General features: G+C 40.3%; 1 long non-coding RNA gene across 3 annotated transcripts; it reads left to right on the top strand.

Annotated features, from left to right (window-relative positions):
• The first annotated feature begins 18680 nt into the window (after positions 1–18680).
• LOC112193121 lies at positions 18681–21425 on the top strand. Of its 3 annotated transcripts, XR_005804815.1 has the most exons (4): positions 18685–18845; positions 19037–19097; positions 20252–20688; positions 21032–21425. It is a non-coding gene; the product is annotated as an uncharacterized LOC112193121 (long non-coding RNA). The 3 variants fall into 3 exon arrangements; XR_005804814.1 differs by having other exon boundaries at positions 18681–18845; positions 19997–21425; XR_002933789.2 differs by having other exon boundaries at positions 20252–21425.
• Positions 21426–25079: the final 3654 nt, after the last annotated feature.

Raw genomic sequence — 25079 nt, 5'->3', positions numbered from 1 at the left:
CTGTTGTAAACTTAGTTGCTCATTTCTGGGCATCTGTTGTACTTCCTCTGTTCTATAAATGAAAGTTTGCCCTTGTTCAAGAGGGGGAAAAAAAAAAGTTTTGACCATTAAATGACGGCTATTCTCTTTATTTTGTTCAAAGTTCAAACTGTTATGACGAATGTTTGGCACTTCGTATGAGTTCGGATTAGAATGAATAGTTAGAAACATGTAGTGGCAACTGATCTGAATGTAGAACTATGGATAAAAGTTCCAGGAAAAATGCATGAACAGATGCTGTGGCTTCCACAATCATGGAACAACCATGAATGCATACAAGTTGCTTATTGATGTTTGTTTGGTGGCTTCTCTTTCATGAAAGTCCAGTGGCCTCTCTTAAATTCTTAATTTGATGCATTAAGGCATTTCGAATGGTTGTATTTGGATGATTTGCTCATCCAGTTCCTCGACTTCTAGAGAAGCAGGATTGATTTACTTGCTCTCGCTTATTTTCATCATGAAGTCTCTTAGTTTTCAACTTTAAGCTTCGTATGATATTGCCTCAAGTGAAAAACCAGCTCTTTGAAAGTGAATCTGCATGTAATTGGTTCTGGTACCCATTTCCGCAGGAACCCCGAACTGCTAGATGCTTACAATATTTGAAGCACTAAATAATGAGAAAGCTTGGCACAACTGTACGTAAGCCATTATGTATTGTGACAAAGTGTGTGATAAATGCATGTTTGTGAACTTCTCAACTGTTTATATTCAGTTCTGCAGACCTTTGGAATATGTATGTTTCGGAGGCCAAATTTGTTTGTATTTAGGAACAGTAAAGCTTTATTGCTAGTTTCAACCTCATCAATTCTATTGATGATCATATTTGAAAACTTTTATACAAAGGGAGACAACCCCTTGGTGGGCGAAAAGTTGCTCTCAAATACTCTGAATGCGTTCTAACATAACATTGCACCAGATTGACAAGGCTTTTAAGGGGAAAGATAATCATCAAGAGTTTCCAGTAGATATGCAAAGTTGGAAATGTAGACCGATCAAATTCAAGTTTGAAATGTACAGTTCCCCTTTGCCAAAAAAAATAAAAAAATTCAAGTTTGAAATGTACAGTTCTTAAGCACTAGACAAATTTACCAACCATTATTGCCAAGGTTCGTTGAAGGTTGCAACAAAATGAGGGTGGTCTATGGAGTTGTGTTTTTCAACATAAATATCTCGGAGGGGATTCTATTGTAAAGCCCTGCTCAATGTTCAAGCAAATGGAGGGGTTTGATGTTAGGAGCTGAGCAGCTTCTGAGGGCTGGTTTGATTTGGAGAATTAGTGATGTCAAGTCCATAAACTTGAGACAGATAGATTGCTGGAATGGGGCTTTGATTGATGGTGTCACTGATCATGCTCATGTAAACTTAGATTTTCTCCAAGGTTTCTATGATTCAGAAACGATTGATAAAATTGTCAAGTTTCCTGTTGGAATTGAGGGGTATGGTTCTGATAAAGCTATTGGAATTTAACGACCTTAAGTACACTGGAACAGGAAAAGTGAGAGAGCATATCATGAAGCTTATTGAGATTAATGCTCAGCTAAGGGACCTCAACATGGGGGTCACTGATGATTATGTAGTGCACACTGCACTGCATTCCTTGCCTAATAGTTTTAGCCAACTAAGGACCAGCTACAATGCTCAGAAGGAAAAATGGAGCCTCAAAGAGCTAATTGCCATTTCTGTAGATGAGGAGGACATGATTAGGAAGGAAAAAGAGCCGAGCACCTCAGTGAACCTTGTTGAGAAGGCTAAGAAGAAATACAAGAACTAGTCTAAGCTCAAGCCTACCAAAACCATCTACAAAGGATCTACCTAGGGAGCAGCCAAAGCCAACAAACCATTTAGGTTCAAGTGCTATTTCTGTAAGAAAGTAAGGCACATGAAGAAAGACTGCACATGCTTTAAGAATTGGTTGATCAAAAAGGGTAATTTTTCTAACTCACTGTTTTCTTTAGAAATTAATTTAGTTAATGTTGAATCAAAAACTTGGTGGATTGATTCAGGAACCCCCTTACATATTACTAATTCTCTGCAGGGATTCATAAGGAAGAGAGTCCCAAGAAGTGATGAAGTGAACCTGTGTGTAGGCAATGGCATGAGAGTGGCAGTCAAAGCTATTGGAACCTTAAAATTAGATCTTGGTTTAGGAAAGTTGTTAGTTTTGGATAATGTTTATTATGTACCTTCCATGAGAAGGAATTTAGTTTCAGTTTCTCTTTTGGTTAAATCTGGATGTAGACTTCATATTGACAATAATGGAATTATTATTTCTAAAGATTCAGTTCAAATTGGTTCTGGTGTTATATTGAATGATTACCTGCAGTTAAATTGTTCACACAGTCAACAAGAAATTTCTCTTGTTGAAAATAATAACACATCGAGTAACACTTTAACTGGTGTTAAAAGAACTAAATGCAATGAAAAGTCTGCATATTTGTGGCATAGAAGACCTGGCCATATATCAAAAGAGAGATTGAAAATTTTGGTTAAAAACAATATCTTGAATGAACTTGACTTTTCTGATTTACAAGATTGTGTTGCATGTTTTAAGGGAAAGATAACTAACTTAAGGAAAAAGACTGCATACCAAAGCCAAGTACTTTTAGAGCTCATACATATTGACATTTGTGGTCCATTTAGAACTCAAACAATATGTGGAAATGTGTATTTCATAACCTTCATCGATGACTTTTCTAGATATTGTTATGTTTATCTACTTTTAGAAAAATCTCAAGCTTTTCAGATATTTAAGGCTGAAGTAGAAAAACAACTAGAAAAGAAAATCAAAAATGTTAGGTCAGATAGAGGTGGTGAATTTATGAAAAATACACAGAGAGTGGACAACAAAAGGGTCCTTTTGCCTTGTTTCTACAAGAACAAGGCATTAAGGCTCAATATACCACACCATATAATCCTCAGCAAAATGGTGTGGCTGAGAGAAAGAATAGGACACTTTTGAATATGGTCAGGAGGATGTTCTGCACAACAGGCCTACCTAGGTTTTTATGGGGTGAGGCTTTAAGGACTGCAAACTATGTTTGCAATAGAACACCTAGTAAAGCTATAGAGAAAACTGCTTTTGAGTTATGGTGTGGCAGAAAGCCTAGTCTCCACCATTGTCATGTGTGGGGATGCCCCGCAGAAGCTAGAATTTACAATCCAAACATTAACAAGCTTGATCCTAAAATTGTAAGTGCTATTTTATAGGTTATCTTGAAAAATCTAAAGGCTATAAAGTTTATGCAGCTCAACACTCACCAAGAATTTTTGAAACACATCAAGTAAAATTCTTGGATGAGAAAATTCACAATACAAGTCTTGAAGATTTATCTTCCGAATTTGAAGAAATTGTGGAAAATGAGCATACTGAAAGTATATTGCCTATAGTATGATACACAAGTAGCCATTAGTGTTCCAGAAACTCAAAATGCACAAGACCAACTTGTTGATCAAGAAATGCATTTTGCAGATGATCAAGCTAACCCTGAACCCTTATCTGATCAACCACAACCTGTAGAACCTCAAGATCAGCTTGCAGAACCACAAAAAATCAAACTCCCAATTAAGGTCTCATAGAGCAAGAAACCAACTTATGGGGGGGGATTCTGACTACATTGTTTATTTGCAAGAACATGAAGTTGAAATTTATCTTGCAGATGACAATGATCCAGTTACTTTCAATCAAGCTATTGAAAGTAGTCAGTCAAGTGAGTGGAAACAAGCTATGGAAGCTGAAATTGATTCCATGAACCACAATGCAATTTGGGATTTAGTGAAACCTGATCCCAAACAAAAGGCTATAGGCTGCAAATGGGTGTTTAAAACTAAGAGAGATGCAAATGGGAATATTGAGAGACATAAAGCTAGGTTAGTTGCTAAGGGTTTCACACAGAAGGAGGGTATTGATTTTACTGAAACCTTTTCCCCAGTTTCAACCAAAGACTCTTTTAGAATCATTATGGCACTTGTAGCTCAATTTGATATGGAGCTACACCAGATGGATGTTAAGACAGCCTTCCTAAATGGAGAACTCGATGAGGTTATTTACATGAAGCAGCCAGAAGGATTTATCGAGCCTGGAACTGAAAACTTAGTCTGCAAGTTAAGAAAATCTATTTATGGTTTAAAACAAGCCTCTAGACAGTGGTATAAAAAGTTTGACTCTGTGATTTCTTCTTTTGGATTCACTGAGAATTTAGTGGATGAGTGTGTTTATCTCAAAACATCTGGAAACCAATTTATATTTCTGGTACTTTATGTTGATGACATTTTGTTGGCCAGTAGCAACTTAAAGCTACTTAAAGAAACCAAAGCTTTTCTGTCAAAGAATTTTGACATGAAGGATTTAGGTGAGGCATCATATGTACTAGGAATAGAAATTATAAGAGATAGGGCACAAGATTTGCTAGGTTTATCCCAGCAAAACTATATTGCTAAAATTCTGAAAAGATTTGGCATGGAGACTTGTGCATCAGGGGAGGTTCCAATGTCTAAGGGAGATAAGGTCACTAAGAAACAAAGTCCAAAGAATGAAGTAGAAAAGGTGGATATGGAGTCCAAGCCTTATGCAAGGCTTGTTGGTAGCCTAATGTATGCTCAGGTCTGCAGTAGACCTGATTTATCTTTTGCAGTTGGCATTCTTTCTAGATTTTAGTCTAATCCAGGTCATGAATACTGGGTAGCTGGAAAGAAAGTACTCAGGTACTTGCAGAGGACTAAGAACCACATGCTTGTGTATAGACAAGTGGAAAAGTTGGAGCTTGTAGGATTTACAGACTCAGACTTTGTAGGGAATTATCCTGATTCCAAGAAATCGACTTGTGGATATGTTTTTATGCTTGCAGGAGGGGCTGTTGCTTGGAAAACTATGAAACAAACCTTAGTGACAACATCTACAATGCAGGCAGAATTTATTGCAGTATATGAAGGAATGTGTGAAGGGCTATGGATTAGAAATTTCTTGATGCAGACTAGGATTTTAAGTCATATAGTTTCTGATGCTCTTGTAATTTATTGTGACAATGAGGCAGCTGTGTTCTTCAGTAAAAACAGTAAAAAGTCAAATAACTCCAAGCATATTGACCTCAAGTATTACAGTGTGAGGGAAAGAGTCAAGCATGGTGAAATTTTAGTATTGAGTATAAGCACAGACTTTCAGCTTGCAGATCTCTTCACTAAGGCATTGTCAGTTGCTGCCTTCAAGAAACATATTGAGAACATTGGTGTTTTGCCTAATTTAGGATCATGAGTTCAATGGGAGCCTAATTTAGTTAAGAGCAAATTTTTATAAGTTTTGTAATTTTCTGAGTTCTTGTAATTTTGGTAGTTGTGATTTTTAGTTAAATTATTATCACAATTTTATGTATTATTGAATTTTGATTATCAATAAAATTCTCGAGGTATTTCATTCAGTTTGTGTTGCTGCAGCTTTTATTGAATTTTCTGTAATATTGAATTTTCTGTAATATTTTGTCTTGTGTTTTTGATTTACCTTGATATCAGATGGTCTTGTAATTTAAGTGAACATGTTCTTTTAGTTAAAGTACAAGCATTGAGACCATCAGTGTCAGTTATGCTTGAGTTTCATTTTGAAACATTAAGTTGGACCATTTAGGTATATGATCTTCTGGTAATACACAATGTTCATATACTGCATCCTTTTGTTTTTAATAGCATATGTGAAATGCAGGAGGTTATGTTAGTGGTCTGGAAGTGCTGCATTTTTGTCAAAGTGTATGCTTTTCCTTGCTCTGCATAAGCTACTGTGTTTTGACCATGTTGAATGGATTTTGAGACTTTTCCTTATTCTGGTGCACACTTCAGTTGGTTGTAAACAAGTTAATGATTATTCAGTTTTGGTTGTCCTTGATAACTAGTGATAGTCCAAGTGGGAGATTGTTAGGACAAAGTGGACTTATCACGAGTTATCCTAGAGTAACTAGGAAACCATTAAACGCATCAATTTGAGTACAACATGGATCTGGAAAAGAATCAACCTAGATATCTAATGTGATAGTGTATTTATCATTGGATTAGGAATCCATTAATTGGACTACAAGAAAGTCCTAAACTATGATGCATTAGGAATCTAAGATACAAGTCTTGTTCCATAAGGAAAACCTTTATGGGAGGATTCCTAGGACTTGAACTCATATAAATAAGAGGTTAGGGTCCCTGTTATCACCACCGTCTACAAGCATTGTGTTCTGCCCATTCAGAAGCTATAGTTGGTGAATAGCAGAAGACTTCAACCTCGTCTTCATCCTTATTTTCTGCAGCTGATACAATGGCCTCAACTTTTGATGTCAATGGTATGTTCAAGGTTAATGATGAACATGCTTGTGTGAGCTTGTTTGTAATTTAGTTTTACATTTATCACTTTAATATATCATTACATGTTTTTGCAAAGATGATGTCTTTGGATAACTATGAAGTTCATTGTTCAACTGTGTATAGCTGTTGTATGATCTTTATTGCTAAGCTTTTGTCCAAACATGCAGCATGAGTCTTGCAATATATTTCTTTTGAAAAATACAGAAAATGCTTACATAAAATGTTATATAAAATGTTCTGGTGCGATATGTAAGAAACCTTATTTGTGATTATTATTTATTAACAATGAGCATAAACGTAGCCTTTGTTGAACTTCTCTACAGTTACTGTCATTCACACTGAATGCAAAATCTTTTGCCTCAATATCTATCTCTTCTTTCGCATGTTACAGGAAATGAGGGAAGGTTTTCTTATATTTCAATGACTGGAGTTGTATCATATGTTAGTAGTGTGAGCCCCCGAAAATTTTGTTTAATTTTTAGAAGGTAATTTTTCGCCAATGAGATTTTCGCAAGGCGATTTAAGTGAAGAAATCAATTTCGGAGATTGTTTTGGTGTCGAGACCACCTATTGCGCCTTATGATTTAAGTTTGGGCCGAGATTCTTTCATTTGGGCCCAGAAGGTTACCGAAGTTTAGTGAGGCGACCGTTTGTCGAAGTTTTGAATACGATACATGGAGTTGTAACAAAATTTTGGATTTTGAGTTTTTACGAAATTGAGTTTTGGGCCTAGGACGAAGTTGAGAAATAACTTAGGAAGTTTTCGACGAAAAACGAACAAAAGAAAAGTCACGAGCCCAAAACCGAAAGCAATTAGCTAGACGAGTTTTGTAATTTGTCGCAAGGGCAAAACGGTCCTTGCACACCTAAAGTATAAATAGAAGGTTAACACTTGGAAAACCCTAGAACCCTCCTCAGACTCTCTCTTCCTCTCTCGGCCACGCCTCTCTCTTCTCTCTCCCTGACCTCTCTCTCTCTCTCGTCCTCACTCTGCCATCACCGGAAAACCCCATCTCCGGCCACCACCTCGCAAAATCGCCACCACCTATCGATCCAGCATCTAAATCCGACCCAAGCCGAGCCTTATCGTTGACATGCATCTCCGGCAGCCTCCGCGCCCTACAACCCAAGGTTGCGACGCCTTGCCATCTGCTTTCACTAGTCTCCGAATCTTTTCCATAGCCACTGCCGCCACCAACAGGCTCAAGGCAAGCCGTTTATCAACACTCCAAAGCCTCGTCACTGACCCGACACCGGAGAACTCTGTATACGCCTTCGCCGGCGATCTGGGCTTCTGCAAAGCTAGGGTTACGACCTCCGGCCATGATTGAGCGAAGCCATCACCTTGAAGAAGCTTAGGACTACACGAATCGCCTTAACCCCTTAATCCCGACTTCTGACCCTGACCAGAACCACCGCACGCGCTTCACGTGCCACCGCTGCCGGTTGAGATACTCCAGCACCGCCGTGATCTTCACCGGCGTAATCCCTTCATTTGGTAAGACGTTCTCAAGCCTCATTCCTTGGGTAGTTGAACTTCAATCCCGATATAAGTAGGTTTCTAATCTTGGGTTTTCTGGACTTAGTTGAAACATGGACTTTAGATTGGATGGAAAGCTTCTGGTCTTGTTTTCAATTCTGTTCTTAAAGAGATGAGGAAGAACTGATGGGGGCTATGAGGTGTAGTAGGTCATTGAGTTCATGACCTTGGCAAGAATCGAGATAGGGTAAGAATCCCATCCTTTTAGATTATGAATTCAAGCTTGTTGGTTATTGTGATTGATTAATTAAAACAAGGTGTTATGTGGTGGGGATGAGGAGCGAAGTTTTGGATGACGGACATTAGTCTGAGGCCACCACTGCATCGAAGAGATCTGTAAGATACATGGTAAGGGTTCAAGAACTCTCTTGTGGAACAAATTTGGTTAAGAGATGAATTGTTGATCTTATTGTATCTGTTAGGTGCGAAGATAATTGTTGGAGTTGGATTGCAGCTGCGGTGACTCAACTCTTAGCTTGGAAATGAAGAATGGTAAGGGCCCGGGTTCGGTGATCTTATTGTTGTTGATTGGAATATTGAGTTGATGGTGTTATGGACATGTTGTTGAGTAGGTTGGAATTGATAGGAAAATGGATTGAATGAAATTAATTTAAGATGATAATTTGGGTTAAGGCTCAAACAGTTTGGAAATTGAGATTGGATTAATTTTAAGACGTAGACTAAATGCTGTGGTTGATGTTAAAATTGAGAAGCTGTTGTTAATGAAAAGGGTGGATTTTTATTTGATTGAACTAAATTAGGATACGGGATTAATGTTCATGAAATAAGGTTAAAAATTGGAGTACTCTAGTGTTGCCATATCCCGAAGTTATCGTAAGAATGTGATCATTTGGGAATGGTAATTACAATTTATTTGCTATTATTTAATGATTAAGTAAAAATGGTCAAACCGGTTGACTTGGAATACATTAAGAAAATAGGTATAATCAACATATCCCGAAAGGAGTTTGAAAGGTGAAGTCATTCGGGAATGGTAATTATTATTTAATTGCTTAAGGTTTAAAAGCTAAATAAAATGAAGTCATACCGGTTGACCGAAATTTTAACATGGAAAGAAGTGTGATCACCATCTCCCGAATAAACTTACTACGTTAAGTGAATTGTTCGGGAATGGTTACCATTAAGTATCGATTCAAGTTAAGTTGGTAACTCATAAAGAAATTAAGCAAATGAGTTATGAATTGAGTACTTATCGGATTTAGTTTTTGTTAAAGGATTCGAGCGTGTGCATTTGGATTTGGACAAATGATCGAAAGTCGGGAACGAACACGAATGTGGACGAGCACTCCAATTTCAGGTAGGGTGAGCTGTCCCTTCCTTGTCAGAGGCTTTTCGATATATGTGGAATGCTATTCTAAGATAGTATGTTGCCTGCAAGAACGTTTTTGGTTGTTCATTAGTCGATGCCTCGTGATACATGTGTTTTCAGAACTGATAATTGCTAATTACGAAAACCGTGGCTAGACTTGCATGTTGAGATACTATACCCTTGTATGTTTGTACTTGTGACCTGAAAGTGAATGAGACCTAGACGCGTAGATTCCTAGGGATCCCACGGTGTCGATAACCGTGAACCTCCGGAGGGGGCCGTGCTCCTATGTTTGTCGAGGAAGAGTGAGTACAGACAGTGAACCAGTCAGAGGAGACTCAGGGCCAGGAAATGGACACTTTCGCTACTTGTAGTCAGAAGCACCACAGAGTAGTTGGCCTGTTCTCAAAGGATGACGAACCAGGTCGGTCACCGATTTATTTGAGTTTAGCCGGCAGGTAAGTATCTCGGAGCTCCAAATTGTGTGAAGCATACTGCATATGCTTTATAAAGGAAATAAATGTTTGTGGTTGCCTATTTTTAAAGTATTTTCGATAAACGTGCACAATATTATGTAGTAAATATTTTCAAGTATATTATTATTTTCAAACCTAGCATGGTTGGGTCGGCCCTTACTGGGCCTGCGAGGACGAAAGCTCACCCCTACAACAGTGTGCAGGTTTTGAGCATGTGGTCGGGAAGCGTATAGGAGAGGCACATGGCCCGGCTTGGCGTATTCCTCTTTGTCTTTACTAAAGTACGGTTTTGGGTCCATTATCGGATTTCGAAGTAACTTATTTATTTACTTTCTTATTAATTAATTAATTAATTAATTTATTTATTTCCTACTCGCTTACAAAAATTTCGGGAGACCCATAACCCTGGGGCGCGTCTCCCATGCTGGTAATTACTTAGTGATTTGTTTTATTTTCCAAATTGGGCTCCGATTGCAGGCCCAAAACTCTTAGCCCATTTCAAATTCCGCTTTTGTAAATGTGTTGCTTGGTTGCTAGAACGACTTGTCCAAGAAAGTGTTTTGTAAACCAACAGTTTGAACACACAAGGCCTTGCGATTTCGGGTTGATGAGTTATGGGGATGTCATTCATGACATATCGATTTCTCATTGGCTCGGGTTCGCGGCGCTGTGGGACCCCTCTCTCGGGTCACCACAAGTAGTTTGATTGCAATCAGAGGATGGAAGGGAGTTTGAAGAGAAGACCCTGGAACACATTAACGAGTATGATTGTCTTTTTGTCTTTCACTTTTGTGATTACTCACGTGCTTATCAATAACACTATGCTTGGTCATCAGTTTACAACGATGTGAAGATTGAAAGTTTAAGGGGAATACCAACAAGAATTAAGTTGTACTTTTATTAATGTTTATAGTCCATGGATCAGATGAGTCCACTCCATGATGTAGTAACCTTACTATGCTAGGGTACTTTTATAAATTATATAATGTAAGATGATATAGTGATTGGCAACTGGTTATTTGCGTGTATGAACTGTTTGAGCTTCTGTTATGATGGAAAGTCAGCTATGCAAAAACGGAGGAGATGCTCATGCAGTCATGCTTTACCTTCATTGTTTAAGATTCTTCATCCTTTTTGATACCTCGATCTATATATGCTTGATTTATAATTCAAGATAAAGCTTTTTCAACTCAAGAGGATTTGTAATTCTATGTTTTATGATTTGTGATGGTATTACCTACACTCTGTCAGTAAGTAAAGAAAGTTTGATTAAAAAGTTATGCATATATTATCTTCTTCTTTAAGAAATCTAAAGTAACATTAAAGATTTAAAAAAATTGGAGAAGTTGCGTGTTGCTTGATTTGAAAATAGAGTTTTCTGATATCAGCTGGATTTTGAATACAAATATGATGGATCAGTGTTTCGACAGAATTGTTAGTGCTATTGGTCCTTTGTTTCATGGGGAGCAATTTATTGCACATCATGGATGCAGTTCAGTATTTCTGGAAATTTGGGAATCAGAGGATGAGTGCAGTCATTCTGTATTTTCTTCTGTGTGTAGTAAACAAATGAGCAAATTAATGTCATCAGACTTGCATTGTTATATAATATACTTCATAATGCAGGTTAATATTTCCAGATAACTAGACTTGCATTTTGTACAGATTAACTAAACTAACATAGTATATCACTATGAAAGTCCCAATTATCTGTATACATGTACAGATTAAAGCACTGTATTAATTCAACCTTTCTCTTGCTCTTGCAGATAACTGAGATCGATCTTCAAGTTGGTAAGAAGACTTCACAGATTGATAAGCTGTTTGGGATTCTCCAAAGAACACTCATCATTTCTAAAATTTGAATGCTAAACAATCATACTTGGTGCTGATTTCAATTTCACATTTGTTGACTTATTGACAGATCAATTTTGAGCACCATTTGATTGTTTTTTTTTTTTTTTTCAAGCAGTGAACGTATTATACATGTGAATATGATGATACCTGAGGTGGCTTTTATTTTTGATTTCTTAAGAATGGAATAGTTTCATTAACCATATATCTGTAATTGTACTTAACTTATTTATTCACATCAACAAAGCATTACATTCTAAATTGTTATGAACAATTACATTCTTGTTGTAGAGAAACTGAATTTGAGAGGAATTTGCTGTCTATTCTCATTGATAATAGGGGCCTCTTTATATAGAGGATTACAATGCATAGAATCTCAATCATACAAGGAAAGTAATTCTACATTGATTAGGATTCTAGATCCTTCTAATTAAATCCTATTACCACTAGGTCAAGTAACCTAGAGTTTGGGCTAAACACAAATTAGGTTTTCCTTGAACACTCCCCCTTGTGTTGCCCAAACGCGGTGCTTCTCTCGTTGCCTCGTTAAAAACCTTGCCGAGTAACAAAAACCCAATGGGACAAAAATAACCTCGGTCGAAGGGGAAAAAGAGCACAACACACCCTTCACGATTCGAGACGAACATGTAGACATTTCCCCCTGATGTCTGCACCTCCCCCTGATGACTACGATCATGGGAGTTTAGATAATTTTCGCAAGCCAATTCTTGCCACATGTTTCTCGAACGTGGTATTGGGCAATGACTTAGTAAACAAGTCTGCCTCACTGTCCTCAGATCGAACCTAGTTCACTTTGATCTCGAGGAGTGTCTGTTGTTGCTGATTATGCTTGGTGTTATCGCTTTTGATGTAGCCTTGCCTCATTTGTTCAAAACAAGTAGCATTATCCTAAATGCTCGTAGGCTCATCTGTGGTAGACTTCAAACCACAATTGTTCGAACATGCGTAATTATGGATCCAATCCATATACATTCACGAACCACTTCGTGAAGAGCAATGATCTCTGCATTGTTCGAAGATATAGCGACTACGGTCTGTTCTGTAGACCTCCAAGATATCACGGTCTTTTCCCATGGTGAACACTTAACCAGTTTGGGAATGACCATTGTGTGGGTTAGAGAGATACCCAATATCAGCAAAACCTTCCAAAACACATGTCATTTTGGGATGGGGATAGAGAACGCAGGCCAGCGTTGGCGGCGTTTCTGGTGTGTGATGGGTCCGAATCCATCATCTCTTTGTAGGGATAGAACAAGCCTATATCAATCGTACATCTCAAATATCGAAAGATATCTTTTACACCAATCCAATGGCGTCGCGTTGGCGCAGAGCTATATCTAGCTAACAAGTTCACAACATATGAGATGTCCGGTCTTGTGCATTAAGATAAGTACAATAATGCGCCTATTGTACTAAGTAAGACACTTTTGCCTCTAGCACATCTTCGTCATCATCCTTTCGACGAAGAGGATCCTTTTCAGGATCAAGACTATGGATGATCATGGGGGTGCTTGAAGGCTTGACCTTGTCAAAATGCCTAAGCATCTATCGACACGATGCTCAAGTTCCAAACCGAGACATAATCGTGTTCTCCCAAAATCCTTCATCTCAAACTACGGATTTCAAGTGTTCAGCGGTTTCCCTTAACTCTTTAAGGGCTTCTAATGAAGATCATGTCCAACATGAACCGCGATAGAATCCGAAACTTGTTATAGAAACGCGTGGGCATATCCCTTCCCAATCAAGTAGTCACTTTTGTGAGCGTTTCAACCTCTTTGTAAACGCGCTCCATGGTCTAGAGCCACTTGACTTGGGTAAATGAAGTTCGCCATGAACCTTCATGTATATTCCATATCTAGATCCCTATAGAGATACGTAGTGACCACATTTGTAAGCTGCATGTTCAGTTATTCGGAAACTACCAAACTGACAGGGTAGTGGAGTGCAATGACATCCATTACGAGAGAATATGTCTCATCGTAGTCGATTCCAGGGCGTTTTGTGAGAAGCCTAGCGCCATAAGGCGAGATTACCATCTCTTTTTCTCACTACGCTTTCTAACGAAGACCCATTAGTTAACAGGTTTTATATTAGGAGGTGTTAGCATCTCTAGCTCGAAAACCTTCCTCTTCATTAGAGAATCCATCTTAACCTGGATCGCATCTTTCCATTTAGGCCAAAAACTCTCTACGTTGGCATTCATTCATCAACGGAGCGTGGTTCGATATTATCTGACTCAACAAACTCATGCGCAACAAAATACGCAACTACATCACCAATTAAGATGAAGTTTCTATCCCACATCTCATGTACACTAGTGTAAGTTTCATAGAGCTCTATATTCTCAGGAATAGGTTCTAACGTTGAGGCGTCCCCCAACGATAACCATAACCCGGAAGATACTCATGAGACGGATTTTGAGTCTTGATGATCAAAGGATTGGAATGTGCCAAAGTATCCTTCGAACCCACGGGCCTCCCACGCATCCTAGCTGGGGCCATGGCCTGTAACGCCAGAGTGCCACTTTATTTGGCATTGGCGCCATGCCTACCTCCATGTAGGGTGGCGCTACGTCCTCTCGTAGGGACGTCCTTCCTTGCAGGCATGTTTGCAGCATATTTGTTTGATCTCGTCACTTTGACAGGGATCGGGATGAGACATAGTGGGGACAGGCCACGACAATCCCTGTCGTTCCTGCTGAACATCCGTGTTCTTATCTCCCCCTAACGACGGGAAGACTGTCTCATCAAAGTGACAACCCGCAAATCTAGCAGTAAGGAGATCGCCTTGCAAGGGCATTAAGAGGCGGACGATTGTTGGAGTCCCAAATCCAACGTAGTTGACCATTCGTCTGTAAGGACCCATCATAGGGCGCTGTGGCGGCGCAATTGGCACAAAAATGGCTCACTCAAATGTGCGTAAGTACAAAAGACGTGTACCCAGTCACTAGCTGTAACGCAGAGGTACATTGAGTGGCATTAGGTCGTAGATGAATTAGCATAGCTGCATGCGATATTGCATCACCCCAAGCGGATGGAAGAAGATTGGTGCGCATTACCAATGTTCGGACTACCATCGTAGTCGTTTCCGCGAGACCATTTGGGTGTGCTCATGGGAATATGATGTCCAACATCAAACCCATTGCAATATCCATCGAAAGTCTTTCGATGTAAACTCACTAGCATAGTCAAATCCAATTGACTGAATAGGATGATTTGGGGAGTGAGCCCATTGTTGTATGATATGTGCTAGGAGTGTAGCATATGCAGCATTACAAGTGGACAATGGCACAACACGTGACCAGTGTGTTTGCGTGTCAACCAACATCATGAAATATTTAAGTGTCTGCAAGTTGGTTGAATCAATCCACAAAATCCCTACGGATTCTTTGGAAGAACATAATGAGTATTGTCATATCCTTTGCATAGGACGGTCTCAGTCCTAATTTCCCTAAGGAACGGGCTTAGTAAAACGAGCGAGAGGCTTTAGAAGCAACCAATGAGAATTTTGGTTAGGCCTGAGCGTCTGAAACGCTATTTTGAAGCAAGTTGGTGATTGCAGCATCACCTAGGGCGCCATCACCATGATGGATGCCATCCATGGAGTCATGGATAGGGACTACGCCAGCCCTAGGCTGGTGGTGGACGGAGGCGGTGCCCTAGGCAGCAGCGTCGGTCACACTTAGTCTAAGAATCAACTTTTGATTCATGCTTCATTTCGCTCGAGAGAAAAGATGTCCGTGTGAAGTCTTTTTGTAGACGGATCATCATATCATGACTAGGATGACCTATCCTGTCGTGACAAGGCCAATATGTGTCTAAATCCAAGAGATCTTCTCTCATAACTTTATTGGATTTAATAGCTCGAATAGTGACATAAAGTCCACTAGCGAGACACATAAACTTCTCTAAGATGCGTCTTTGTTCGCAATCATTAGAGGTAATGCAAAGGAACTCATTTCCGTTCTCTACATGCATTTTCGCATGGAATTCGTTGGGTATTCATGGGTGTGATTTTCCCTATGTAGAGAGCTTTTGCGACAATAATCAAGGTGCCTTTTTGGCAAGGGGAACTTGGGCTATTCCATGTCCTTGAATTAATAATGATGGCCTAGCCATCGTAGTCACAAAGTAATATGCTTAGAATCAAAATTGAGTCATAATGAAAAGAACTCGAAATTTTATTCATAAGCCAACGGAGTACATCATTGTTTCTATGATCAAAGAAAATCTAATCCAATAAAGGTAATATGGCAATCGCCTGCATCTCTTGGAAAATAAAGACTTAAACAGAATTGGCGATCTATTGATTCCAGCCAGATTTGTAGTCTGCAACCCTTCACTCTAGATCATTTTCTTGATCTTCTTGTTCCACATAGTGAGCTTCTCTTGCTTCACAATATGCTTTGTAGGCGGTGACAAGTTCTTCACGAGCTCTACAAATGTGTGCCCAATGCTCAGACACTCCACATCGAGAACATACATCTCTTTGCTCAAACTCCATTGATTGAGGCGCTTTGAAAGCGTCATTTAGATGGCCCTTAGTGTTGGTGGCGCCACCAACATGGCCAGAGGCGTTGCCTCCCTCTCTCTTTCCACATTGACCTTTTCGGTTCCGTGTTCGCCTATTTTGGCGGTTACCTTCCCAAGTAGAGCGATTATATGGAGCAGAACGTCCAAATGTATCCCTAAGATTAGGGTTTCGCTCTTGGCGCCCTTTCTTTGGGGCGCGACTATAATTGGATTCCGGAATATGTTCTGTTCCCACGGATCTCGAATTATAGTTCTTAACAAGGATGTTGTCATGCTTTTCAGCGACATTCATAGCTTCAATGAGTTCATGAAACCTAGTGATTCGTCTTGCAGTAACATCGATTCGATAGTTCTTAGCAACCATCAATGCAGAGACGGGGAAAGTAGAGAGAGTCTTCTCAATCAACATCGCATTTGTGATCTCTTTACCACAGAATTCCATGAAGGATTTAATGCGAAGTGCTTCCGAGCTGTAGTCAAGAACTGACTTGAAATCACAGAAGCGGAGGCTATGCCATCTCACTTCTAGGTCAGGAAGCAGGGAGTCACGGACGTTGCCAAATCTTTCTTCGAGTGAGACCCACAGCCTTCTGGGGTCTTCTTCATTCATATACTCGTACTGGAGCGAATCATCCATATGACGAGTCATTAGGATGATGGCTTTCGCCTTATTTGCCTCTAAGGCTGCTCTATTTGCTTCCAAAGCTTGAGCTTGCTCAACAGTTATCACGTCCTGGCTAGGCTCGAGAATCATATCCAAGATTCCTACAGCCTTGAGATGCTGGCGGATATCACGAACCCACCTGTGATATCCAGAGCCAGTTGTTCCCAAAGGAGCAAAGTCCAATTTGTTCAGGTTACTCATCCTGAAAGAGAACAAGAAATTAGGGTTAGTTTCGGAGCGAAAAGGGCTACCACGAAAAACTTATTAAATTTCTGAGCGTAGTCGCTTCCAAGAAATTAGGGATTTTTCTGAGCGTAGTCGCTTCCAAGAAAATCCTATTCCAAGAGGGGTTTTGGATTAGATCGAAACAACGATGTATGCGGTCGATCATTTTCTTCTCAACAAACTCTAAGTTTGGAGGACTCTACAAGCTCCAAGCTTGGAGTGAGCACGAACCCCCACAGTTCGGCTATTGGTCTCCCCTATGAAGAAGAAAGGGGGGTAGAAGAAGGGATTTTGGAAGTCCCCGAGAAAAGAAGAAGAAATAAATAAAAAAAACTTCAAAAACGGGAACTTTTAGAAAAGTTTACCTTAAAAAGATGGCCGGAAAAAAAATGTCGCCGGAAAAGTTACTGTAGCAGACCGGAAATTACTGTAGCAGCGGAGTACTGTAGCTGACAGGAAAGTCGCCGGAAAAGTTGTCGGAAGTTTGCCGGAAAAGTGGCCGGAAGTGGGCCGGAAAAGTTGCCGGAAGTTGGCCGGAAAAGTTGCCGGAAGTTGGCCGGAAAAGTGTTGACCGGCTGTTGACCGGAGGGTTGACCGGCGTTGACAGATCATTGACCGAATTGCTGACGTGGCAGGTCCAGTGCTGACGTGGCGGAGAGGCTTGGCGGCTTGGGCTTGGCGGCTTGGTGGCTTGCTGCACGTGGGCCCAACTTTTTGGGCTTGGGGCTTGGACTTCAGCAAGTGGGCTTGTGCTGGGGCCTCCTCCTCCCTTTTTTTTTTCTTTTTTTTTCTTCTTCTGCTGGTTCAGGTTTGGAGGATGCTGGTGGCCGGTTCGGTGGAATTTTGGCCGGTTCCGGTGATGAAATTTCCGGTTCCGGATTACTGGAGTGTAGACGCTGCAGGTGGTTGAGTATGGCTGCAGGAGGTGGTGAGGAAGGCTTTGAACCGGGCAGGGGAACCTTTAATTTTTCCGGTGGCCGGTTCGGTGGTTTTTCGGCCGGTTCTGGGGGTGGGGCCGCCGGTTCTGGACTCCTGGAGTTGGGATCTTCAAGGTAGGCGGCGGTGGTTTCTGGAATTTGAAGGCTACGAATTTAGGATTTCAGGGTTAGGGCTTCGTGCTGATAACGTGTTGTAGAGAAACTGAATTTGAGAGGAATTTGCTGTCTATTCTCATTGATAATAGGGGCCTCTTTATATAGATGATTACAATGCATAGAATCTCAATCATACAAGGAAAGTAATTCTACATTGATTAGGATTCTAGATCCTTCTAATTAAATCCTATTACCACTAGGTCAAGTAACCTAGAGTTTGGGCTAAACACAAATTAGGTTTTCCTTGAACAATTCTATATATATTGTTATGAAGAAGGGACTTTTTCTAGTACTATATACGAAAGGCCGGTTGGCTGGTTGCTGTTATTACTGTACATAAGGAGTTGAACAGGCGATTTTGCCCTTCTCTTTCTCTTCTAATTTCACGTTTCTCTTCGTGTTTCAAACTACGTCTGGTGGGCACATTAGTCTTTTGGCAGTGGAAGTGGTCAAAAAGACGCTTCTGTCCTTCATTTTCTTCTAGAATTTCAGGTTCTTCCTGGTGTTTGACACAATGTCGGTTGGGCATATGTGTCTTTGCGCCCACCAGGTGTTTAGAAAAGCAAAATTGGAGGAGAGTCGGTGCTTTGCAGAAAAGGGAGTTGGAAGCTTCGAGAGACGGTGATCGATTCGATTGCTGTCTCTCTGAGACAGCGATTCTGAGAGCAAGAAATAATCGAGGTTTAGGTTTTGTTTTGGCAGTACAGAGGGAGGGAGAGAGAAACGCTGAGAGCGAGGTAAGGATCGATAGCAAGATTTGGATCGGGTTTGGGAGGGAGGGATCTTTGAAGAACGATCCAATTTGTGATTAAAGCATTGCCTGTCTCAATTTTGAACCATCTTCGTTTATTCCTTTCCATTCCTTCTTCTTCCTCATTTTTATTTTATTTTTATATTTTTGGATTAACCTAAAATGTTTGCAATCCAGGCGTGTGGTTCTTCCAGCGGAAGTGTTAAAGCTACTTGCAAAGAATCGGCTTCTTTCTGAGGTCGGTTTATAGGGCTGGCTTATTGTTTTATTTATTTATTTGTACTGTGATTGGGTCTGTTTATGTTGTTAATTGGAACTATATTTGTGTTTGAGTGCTGTGGAAAGGGATTTAATCACTTTACTGGGTATCTCATTTGATTGGGTGTAGGTTTCGATTTTGGAGATATGATTTCTGGGTTTTCCATCGTTTTGTTTTTCAGTCTTTAATGGGTTTGCGGTTTAGGGTTTAGGATAATTCTTATGTCTATTTCCGACTCACAGTTAATGCATTATCTTCCGTTTTGCTCTAATAACATTACCGTGTAGAAATGAGAAGCTAGGATATGAACATCTTTTTACTCAAGCATGACTATTCAATTTTTTGATAACCATAAAAAGTACAAGTTAATTAAAAAAGTTTAATTAAAAAAGTGGAAGATCGATCCCAAAAATTGTGTTTGGGTATGATTCACTTGAGCATTCTACTTTAAACTAATTAGTATTCAAGAATATGTTTGTTAAAGTAGTAATGGGCTTTCTTGTGTGTAGCAAACAAGGAAAAAGCTCTTTTAGAAAGCTCTTGGTTTTAAATTTGAATATGTACGGGATCAATGGCTCAGTGTGACAAATTAGACCCAGTTTGAATTTGTGTCTCTTCACAAATTGAGAAGAGAATCCAACAATGATTGTTAATTGCTAAACAAAGCCTCATTACTTGCTACAATGAAATTAGGGATTGTAGAACAATGCAATCACAAATTTATATGAAAGTGGTTGATCATATACACAGATTGGCAATTAAATATTGTTCATAACCCAAGTACTTTAAAGATTTGGATCAAATTAAGTAGCATTACATGGCAATAATTGAGTAGTTTATGATTTGATCTTACTTTAATAATTCTATTTGTTGTGCAGAAAGCTAAAGTGAAATATTCTTGTTCTGCTTTTAGTCTTTTTTGGTGACATTTCTATTTCATTCCTTATCGAACGGTTGGGACGATGGCAAATCAGAATGACCTGGTTGTGTAAGTCCATAAATAGAAACCAATGTCCATTGTTATAATTACCAATGGACTAATTTGTTGAAAACATCTGATTGGGGTTGGGGGGCACGTAAAACACGGTTACGTATTCATGTCTCCCAAATTCTACTAATATGTCTTCTTTCAGGTTGCACCAGATATGGCCCTTGAATTTTTGCAGGAGCACCGTTTCAGCTCATGTACGACATGGTTAAGGTAGCGCTCCGGAATATGAAGTTGTTCAGGTCTCAACTTCGGTAGCCGGAAAACATACTCAAAATTCTCCAACCTCAAATTCTTGAGCAGATAAGACTAAACAATGTGCAGCTTCACCTTTCAACCGTACACATAAAAGTGCTCCAGCTGAAAATTGAAGACAGTTTAATGCTCCTCAAAAAATTAGGAAGTATTAGCAATTTTAATGTGCACGTTTGGGGTTCCTGTGTAAAGCCTAGTTATGCAGATCAGCTTGAGGATTTAATCATAGAGCTGAAAAATCTTCGAAGAATCATTGAGTTGGAGAATCAATCACTACTTGGCCGGCTCACTCTTTCTGCAGAGGCAACCGAGGGCAAACTTGATGAGGTGAGCAGCAATCTGAAACTTCTCACTCTTTCCGTGGAGTCAACCGAGGGCAAACTTGATGAGATTGCTGCTCACCTCATCAAGTTTGCCCCTCGGTTGACTCCGCGGAAAGAGTGAGAAGTTTCAGATTGCTGCTCACCTCATCAACTTTGCCCTCGGTTGACTCTGCGGAAAGAGTGAGAAGTTTCAGATTGCTGCTCACCTCATCAAGTTTGCCCTCGGTTGCCTCTGCGGAAAGAGTGAGAAGTTTCAGATTGCTGCTCACCTCATCAAGTTTGCCCTCAATTGACTCCGCGGAAAGAGTGAGAAGTTTCAGATTGCAACCGAGGGCAAAGTTGATGAGGTGAGCAGCAATCTGAAACTTCTCAGTGACACAGTTACTGATTTGAAAGAGCTGGTTCTTGGCATTCAGCTAGAAGGGATAAGCCCACCTGTTGAAACACCTCCACAAGTTGCTAAAGCAGCAACTACCCTCAGAGTACATCAACACGTCGAGCATCCTTTGCTATGAGTAGCTGTCTCTTCCAAAGTCTGTCAGTATTGATGGAATCACATCAGTCTTATCAGCCGAAGGCTAGAAACTTTAGCAAAAGACAGATTTAAAAACTACAGTTGCTTGCTTTCTCTTTATATAGTAACTACGTTGATAGATTGGCTCTTTTTTTTTTATGACAATGTTGATAGATTGGTTGATATGGTTACATATTCACATATTGATAGATTGGTTGCTTGCTTTCTCTTTATATGGTAACTATGTTTTGCAAAAGGCACCTCTTTACAGAGGGGAAAGAAATGTTGCAGTGACTCGAATTTGATTCACTCGGATGATTATATCGGTGCAAATTGAACTTCATTTTTAATTAATGGCTATTTCAAAGTTGAATCTCAGTTCGATTCGTGAGTAGGCCTGGACAAAAAGATTTGAAAGATTTAATGGACCAAGGGACAATTCTGGACGTTCTGGTCAATAATCTCGCCCTAAAGAGGAAGGAAACCACCAAGAGAGTTGTGCACAGAACCGTGGAGGTCAATGTGTGAAGAGAGAGAGAGAGGCGGAGCCTCCGGCCATGGTGGTGACGCCACCAAGAGCAATGGTATTCCAAATCGCGCCCCAAAGGGGCCTCGATCAAGGGAGCCTGACCATAGTGATGTTTGTCTTCGATGTGGATCAACTGAGCATTGGGCCAAAGCATGTAGAGTATCCAAGAATGTTGCAGACGCATACAAGGCGTATCATGAAGCAAGGGAGGCGCACTACATGGAGCAAGAAGATCAAGAGGATGACGTTACTCTTAGGGTGGACGACTTCAAGGGCCAAGAAACTGGCGATTTTGATTACGTCCTTTTATTTTCCAAGAGATGTAGGCAATTGCCATATTATTTTTGTAGTAGATACCAATGGTATTAGTCTTTCTTTAAAGTAGGCCTACTCAATGTAAGTGTGATGCCTAGGAAGGTTTTGAGATTAGTGGTATTTAAGTGAGCCTCGCTCCACCGACATCTCTCTACTCACCTGGTCACATTTGCATTGGAATTACCGAAAGAAATTAGACGACTGCCATTGTTTTGTATTAGCTAGTTTATTGGATTAGATTTCTTTTGGTTAAGAAACAATGATGTAATTCCGTTTGGCTTATTAATAAAAGTTGAGTTCTTTTCTTTATGACTCCTTTTCAATTACGAGCTTTTCTTTTAGGAATGAATTCTGGAGAACTACAATGTCTTGCGGATAGTGCGACTACGCACACCATTCTACGGCATAGGTAATTATTCTTAGAGATGTTGCCTACATATTCCTCTGTGACTACGATGTCTGGGCCATCAGGTTTAGTTCAAGGACAAGGAATGACCCAATTCAAATGGCACCTTGATTAAAGTCGCAGAAGCTTTCTACGCTCCTAAGGCAAATCGAACCTTATTGAGCTTTAAAGATATAAGAGCCAACGGATTCCATGTAGAAACGCATACTGAGAATGAAAAAGGGTTCTTTTGCATTACCTCTAATGATTGCGGATGGAATGGCATCTTAGATAAGCTTATGTGTCAATATAGTGGACTTTATGTCACTACAATTTGACCAATTGAATCCAATAATGTCATAAGAGAAGATCTCTTGGATTCAGACACATACTGGCTTTGACATGACTGACTAGGACACCCTGGTCATGATATGATGCTTCGTCTACTAAAGACTTCACACTGCCATCCATTCTTCAGAGTGAGAAGAAGCAAGAATCGAAAATTGATTCCTGGACTTAGCAAGATCGTAACAACAGCAGCCTCTACCGCTGTTGCGCTCTTGAGCATCCATAGGGCCGCCCACATCCCTTGTGACGACACCATAAATGGCGCCACCCATGGCCATGACGCCATGGATGTTTCTCCCCATGGCCAAGACGCCGTGGATGCCACTTTCCATGGTTCCAACGCCATGATGGGTGATGTAGTCACACATTTTGCTTCTAATAGCGCTACAGACGCTCAAGCCCAACCAAAATCCTCATTGGTTGCCTCTAAGGCCCCTCGCTCATTTTGCAAAGCCTGTTCCTTCAGGAAATTAGGACCGAGACCGTCCTATGCAAAAGATCCCAAAATACTCATTCCGTTCTTACAGAGAATCCAAGGGGATATCTGTGGACCAATTCAACCATCATGCGGACCTTTTAAATACTTTATGGTATTGGTTAATGCATTGACACGCTGGTCACATGTTGCGCTGTTGTCCACTCGAAATGCTGCTTATGCTAAACTCCTCGCTCAGATTATTCATCTACGGGCTCACTACCCTGACCATCCTATTAAGTCAATTCGACTTGATAATGCTGGGGAATTTACATCGAAAACTTTTGATGACTATTGCATGTCACTAAGGATTGATGTAGAGCATCCAATTCCCCATGTTCATACCCAAAATGGTCTCGCGGAAGCCGCTATGAAATGACTACAGATGATAGCACAGACATTTGTTATGCGCACCAGTCTCCTTGTTTTTGCTTGGGGATATGCAATATTGCATGCAGCGACGCTAATTAGTCTACGACCCACTGCAACCCAATCTTACTCTGCGTTACAGCTAGTGACTGGGTACGAGCCTGATGTCTCGCACTTACGTATTTTTGGGTGTGTCATTTATGTGCCTATTATGCAGCCACAGCGTACTAAGATGGGTCCATAACGACGAATGGGCATCTATGTTGGCTATGAATTTCCAATTATCGTCCGCTATCTTGAACCCTTGATAGACGATCTCTTTACCGCTAGATTTGCGGATTATCACTTTGATGAGACTGTCTTCCCATCGTTAGGGGGAGATAAGAACACAGATGTTCAACAGGAACGACAGGAATTATCGTGGTCTGTCCCACTATGTCTCATCTCAATCCTCGTACCGCACAGTCCAAACTTGAAGTGCGATGAATAATCAAGCTTCAGAACATAGCAGATACTTTACCTGATGCGTTTTCTGATGTTGCCAAAGTGACGAGATCACACATACCTGCTGCAAACGTGCATGTAAGGATCGATGTCTTGAATACTGGACATAACGCCACTCCTGTGACACCAGGAGATGACGCCATTGCCCAGAATGGCAATAATGTGGCGTTTATGGCTGCAGGTCCCGTAAGGAAGTGCGGTAGACCAATTGGTTCGAAGGATACTCGCCCTAGAAAGAGAGTGAATGAGGCACAAACAAATCCTTTGATCATCGATGCTCAACATCCGTCCCATGAGAATGTTCCGGATTATGGTTATGTCCAAGAGACATCATTGGGGGACGCCTCAATATTAGAACCTATACTTGAGAATGTAGAGATTTCTGTAAATTACACTAGTGTACATGGGACGTGGGAAAGAAGCTCCATCATAGTTGATGATGTATTCGCGTACTCCGTAGTGCGTGAGATTATTGAGATCGATGACATTGAACCACGCTCCGTTGATGAATGCCAACGTAGAGCCGATTGGCCAAAATGGAAAAATGCGATCCAGGCAGAACTTGATTCTCTAGCGAAAAGAAAGGTATTTGGAAAAGTTATACCAATATCGCCCAACACTAAACCAGTTGGTCACAAATGGGTATTCATTAGAAAGCGTAATGAGAGAAACGAGATTGTAAGGTACAAAACTCGCCTTGTGATGCAAGGCTTCTCACATTTCCCTGGAATCGACTACGAAGAGAACTATTCTCCAGTAATGGACGTCATAACATTCTGCTACCTTTTCAGTTTGGTAGTTTCTGAAAAACTGAACATACAGCTTATGGATGTGGTTACTGCGTATCTATATGGGGATCTAGATATAGAGATATACATGAAGGTTCCAGATGGACTTCAGTTACCCAAATCAAGTGGCTCTAAACCACGGAGCGTGTTTGCTATAAGATTAAACGC

Source organism: Rosa chinensis, chromosome 1 (genome assembly GCF_002994745.2).
Source record: "Rosa chinensis cultivar Old Blush chromosome 1, RchiOBHm-V2, whole genome shotgun sequence".
NCBI lineage: Eukaryota > Viridiplantae > Streptophyta > Magnoliopsida > Rosales > Rosaceae > Rosa > Rosa chinensis.
The sequence above is the reverse complement of the archived record's forward strand: the minus strand, read 5'-3'. Positions and strand labels throughout refer to the sequence as shown.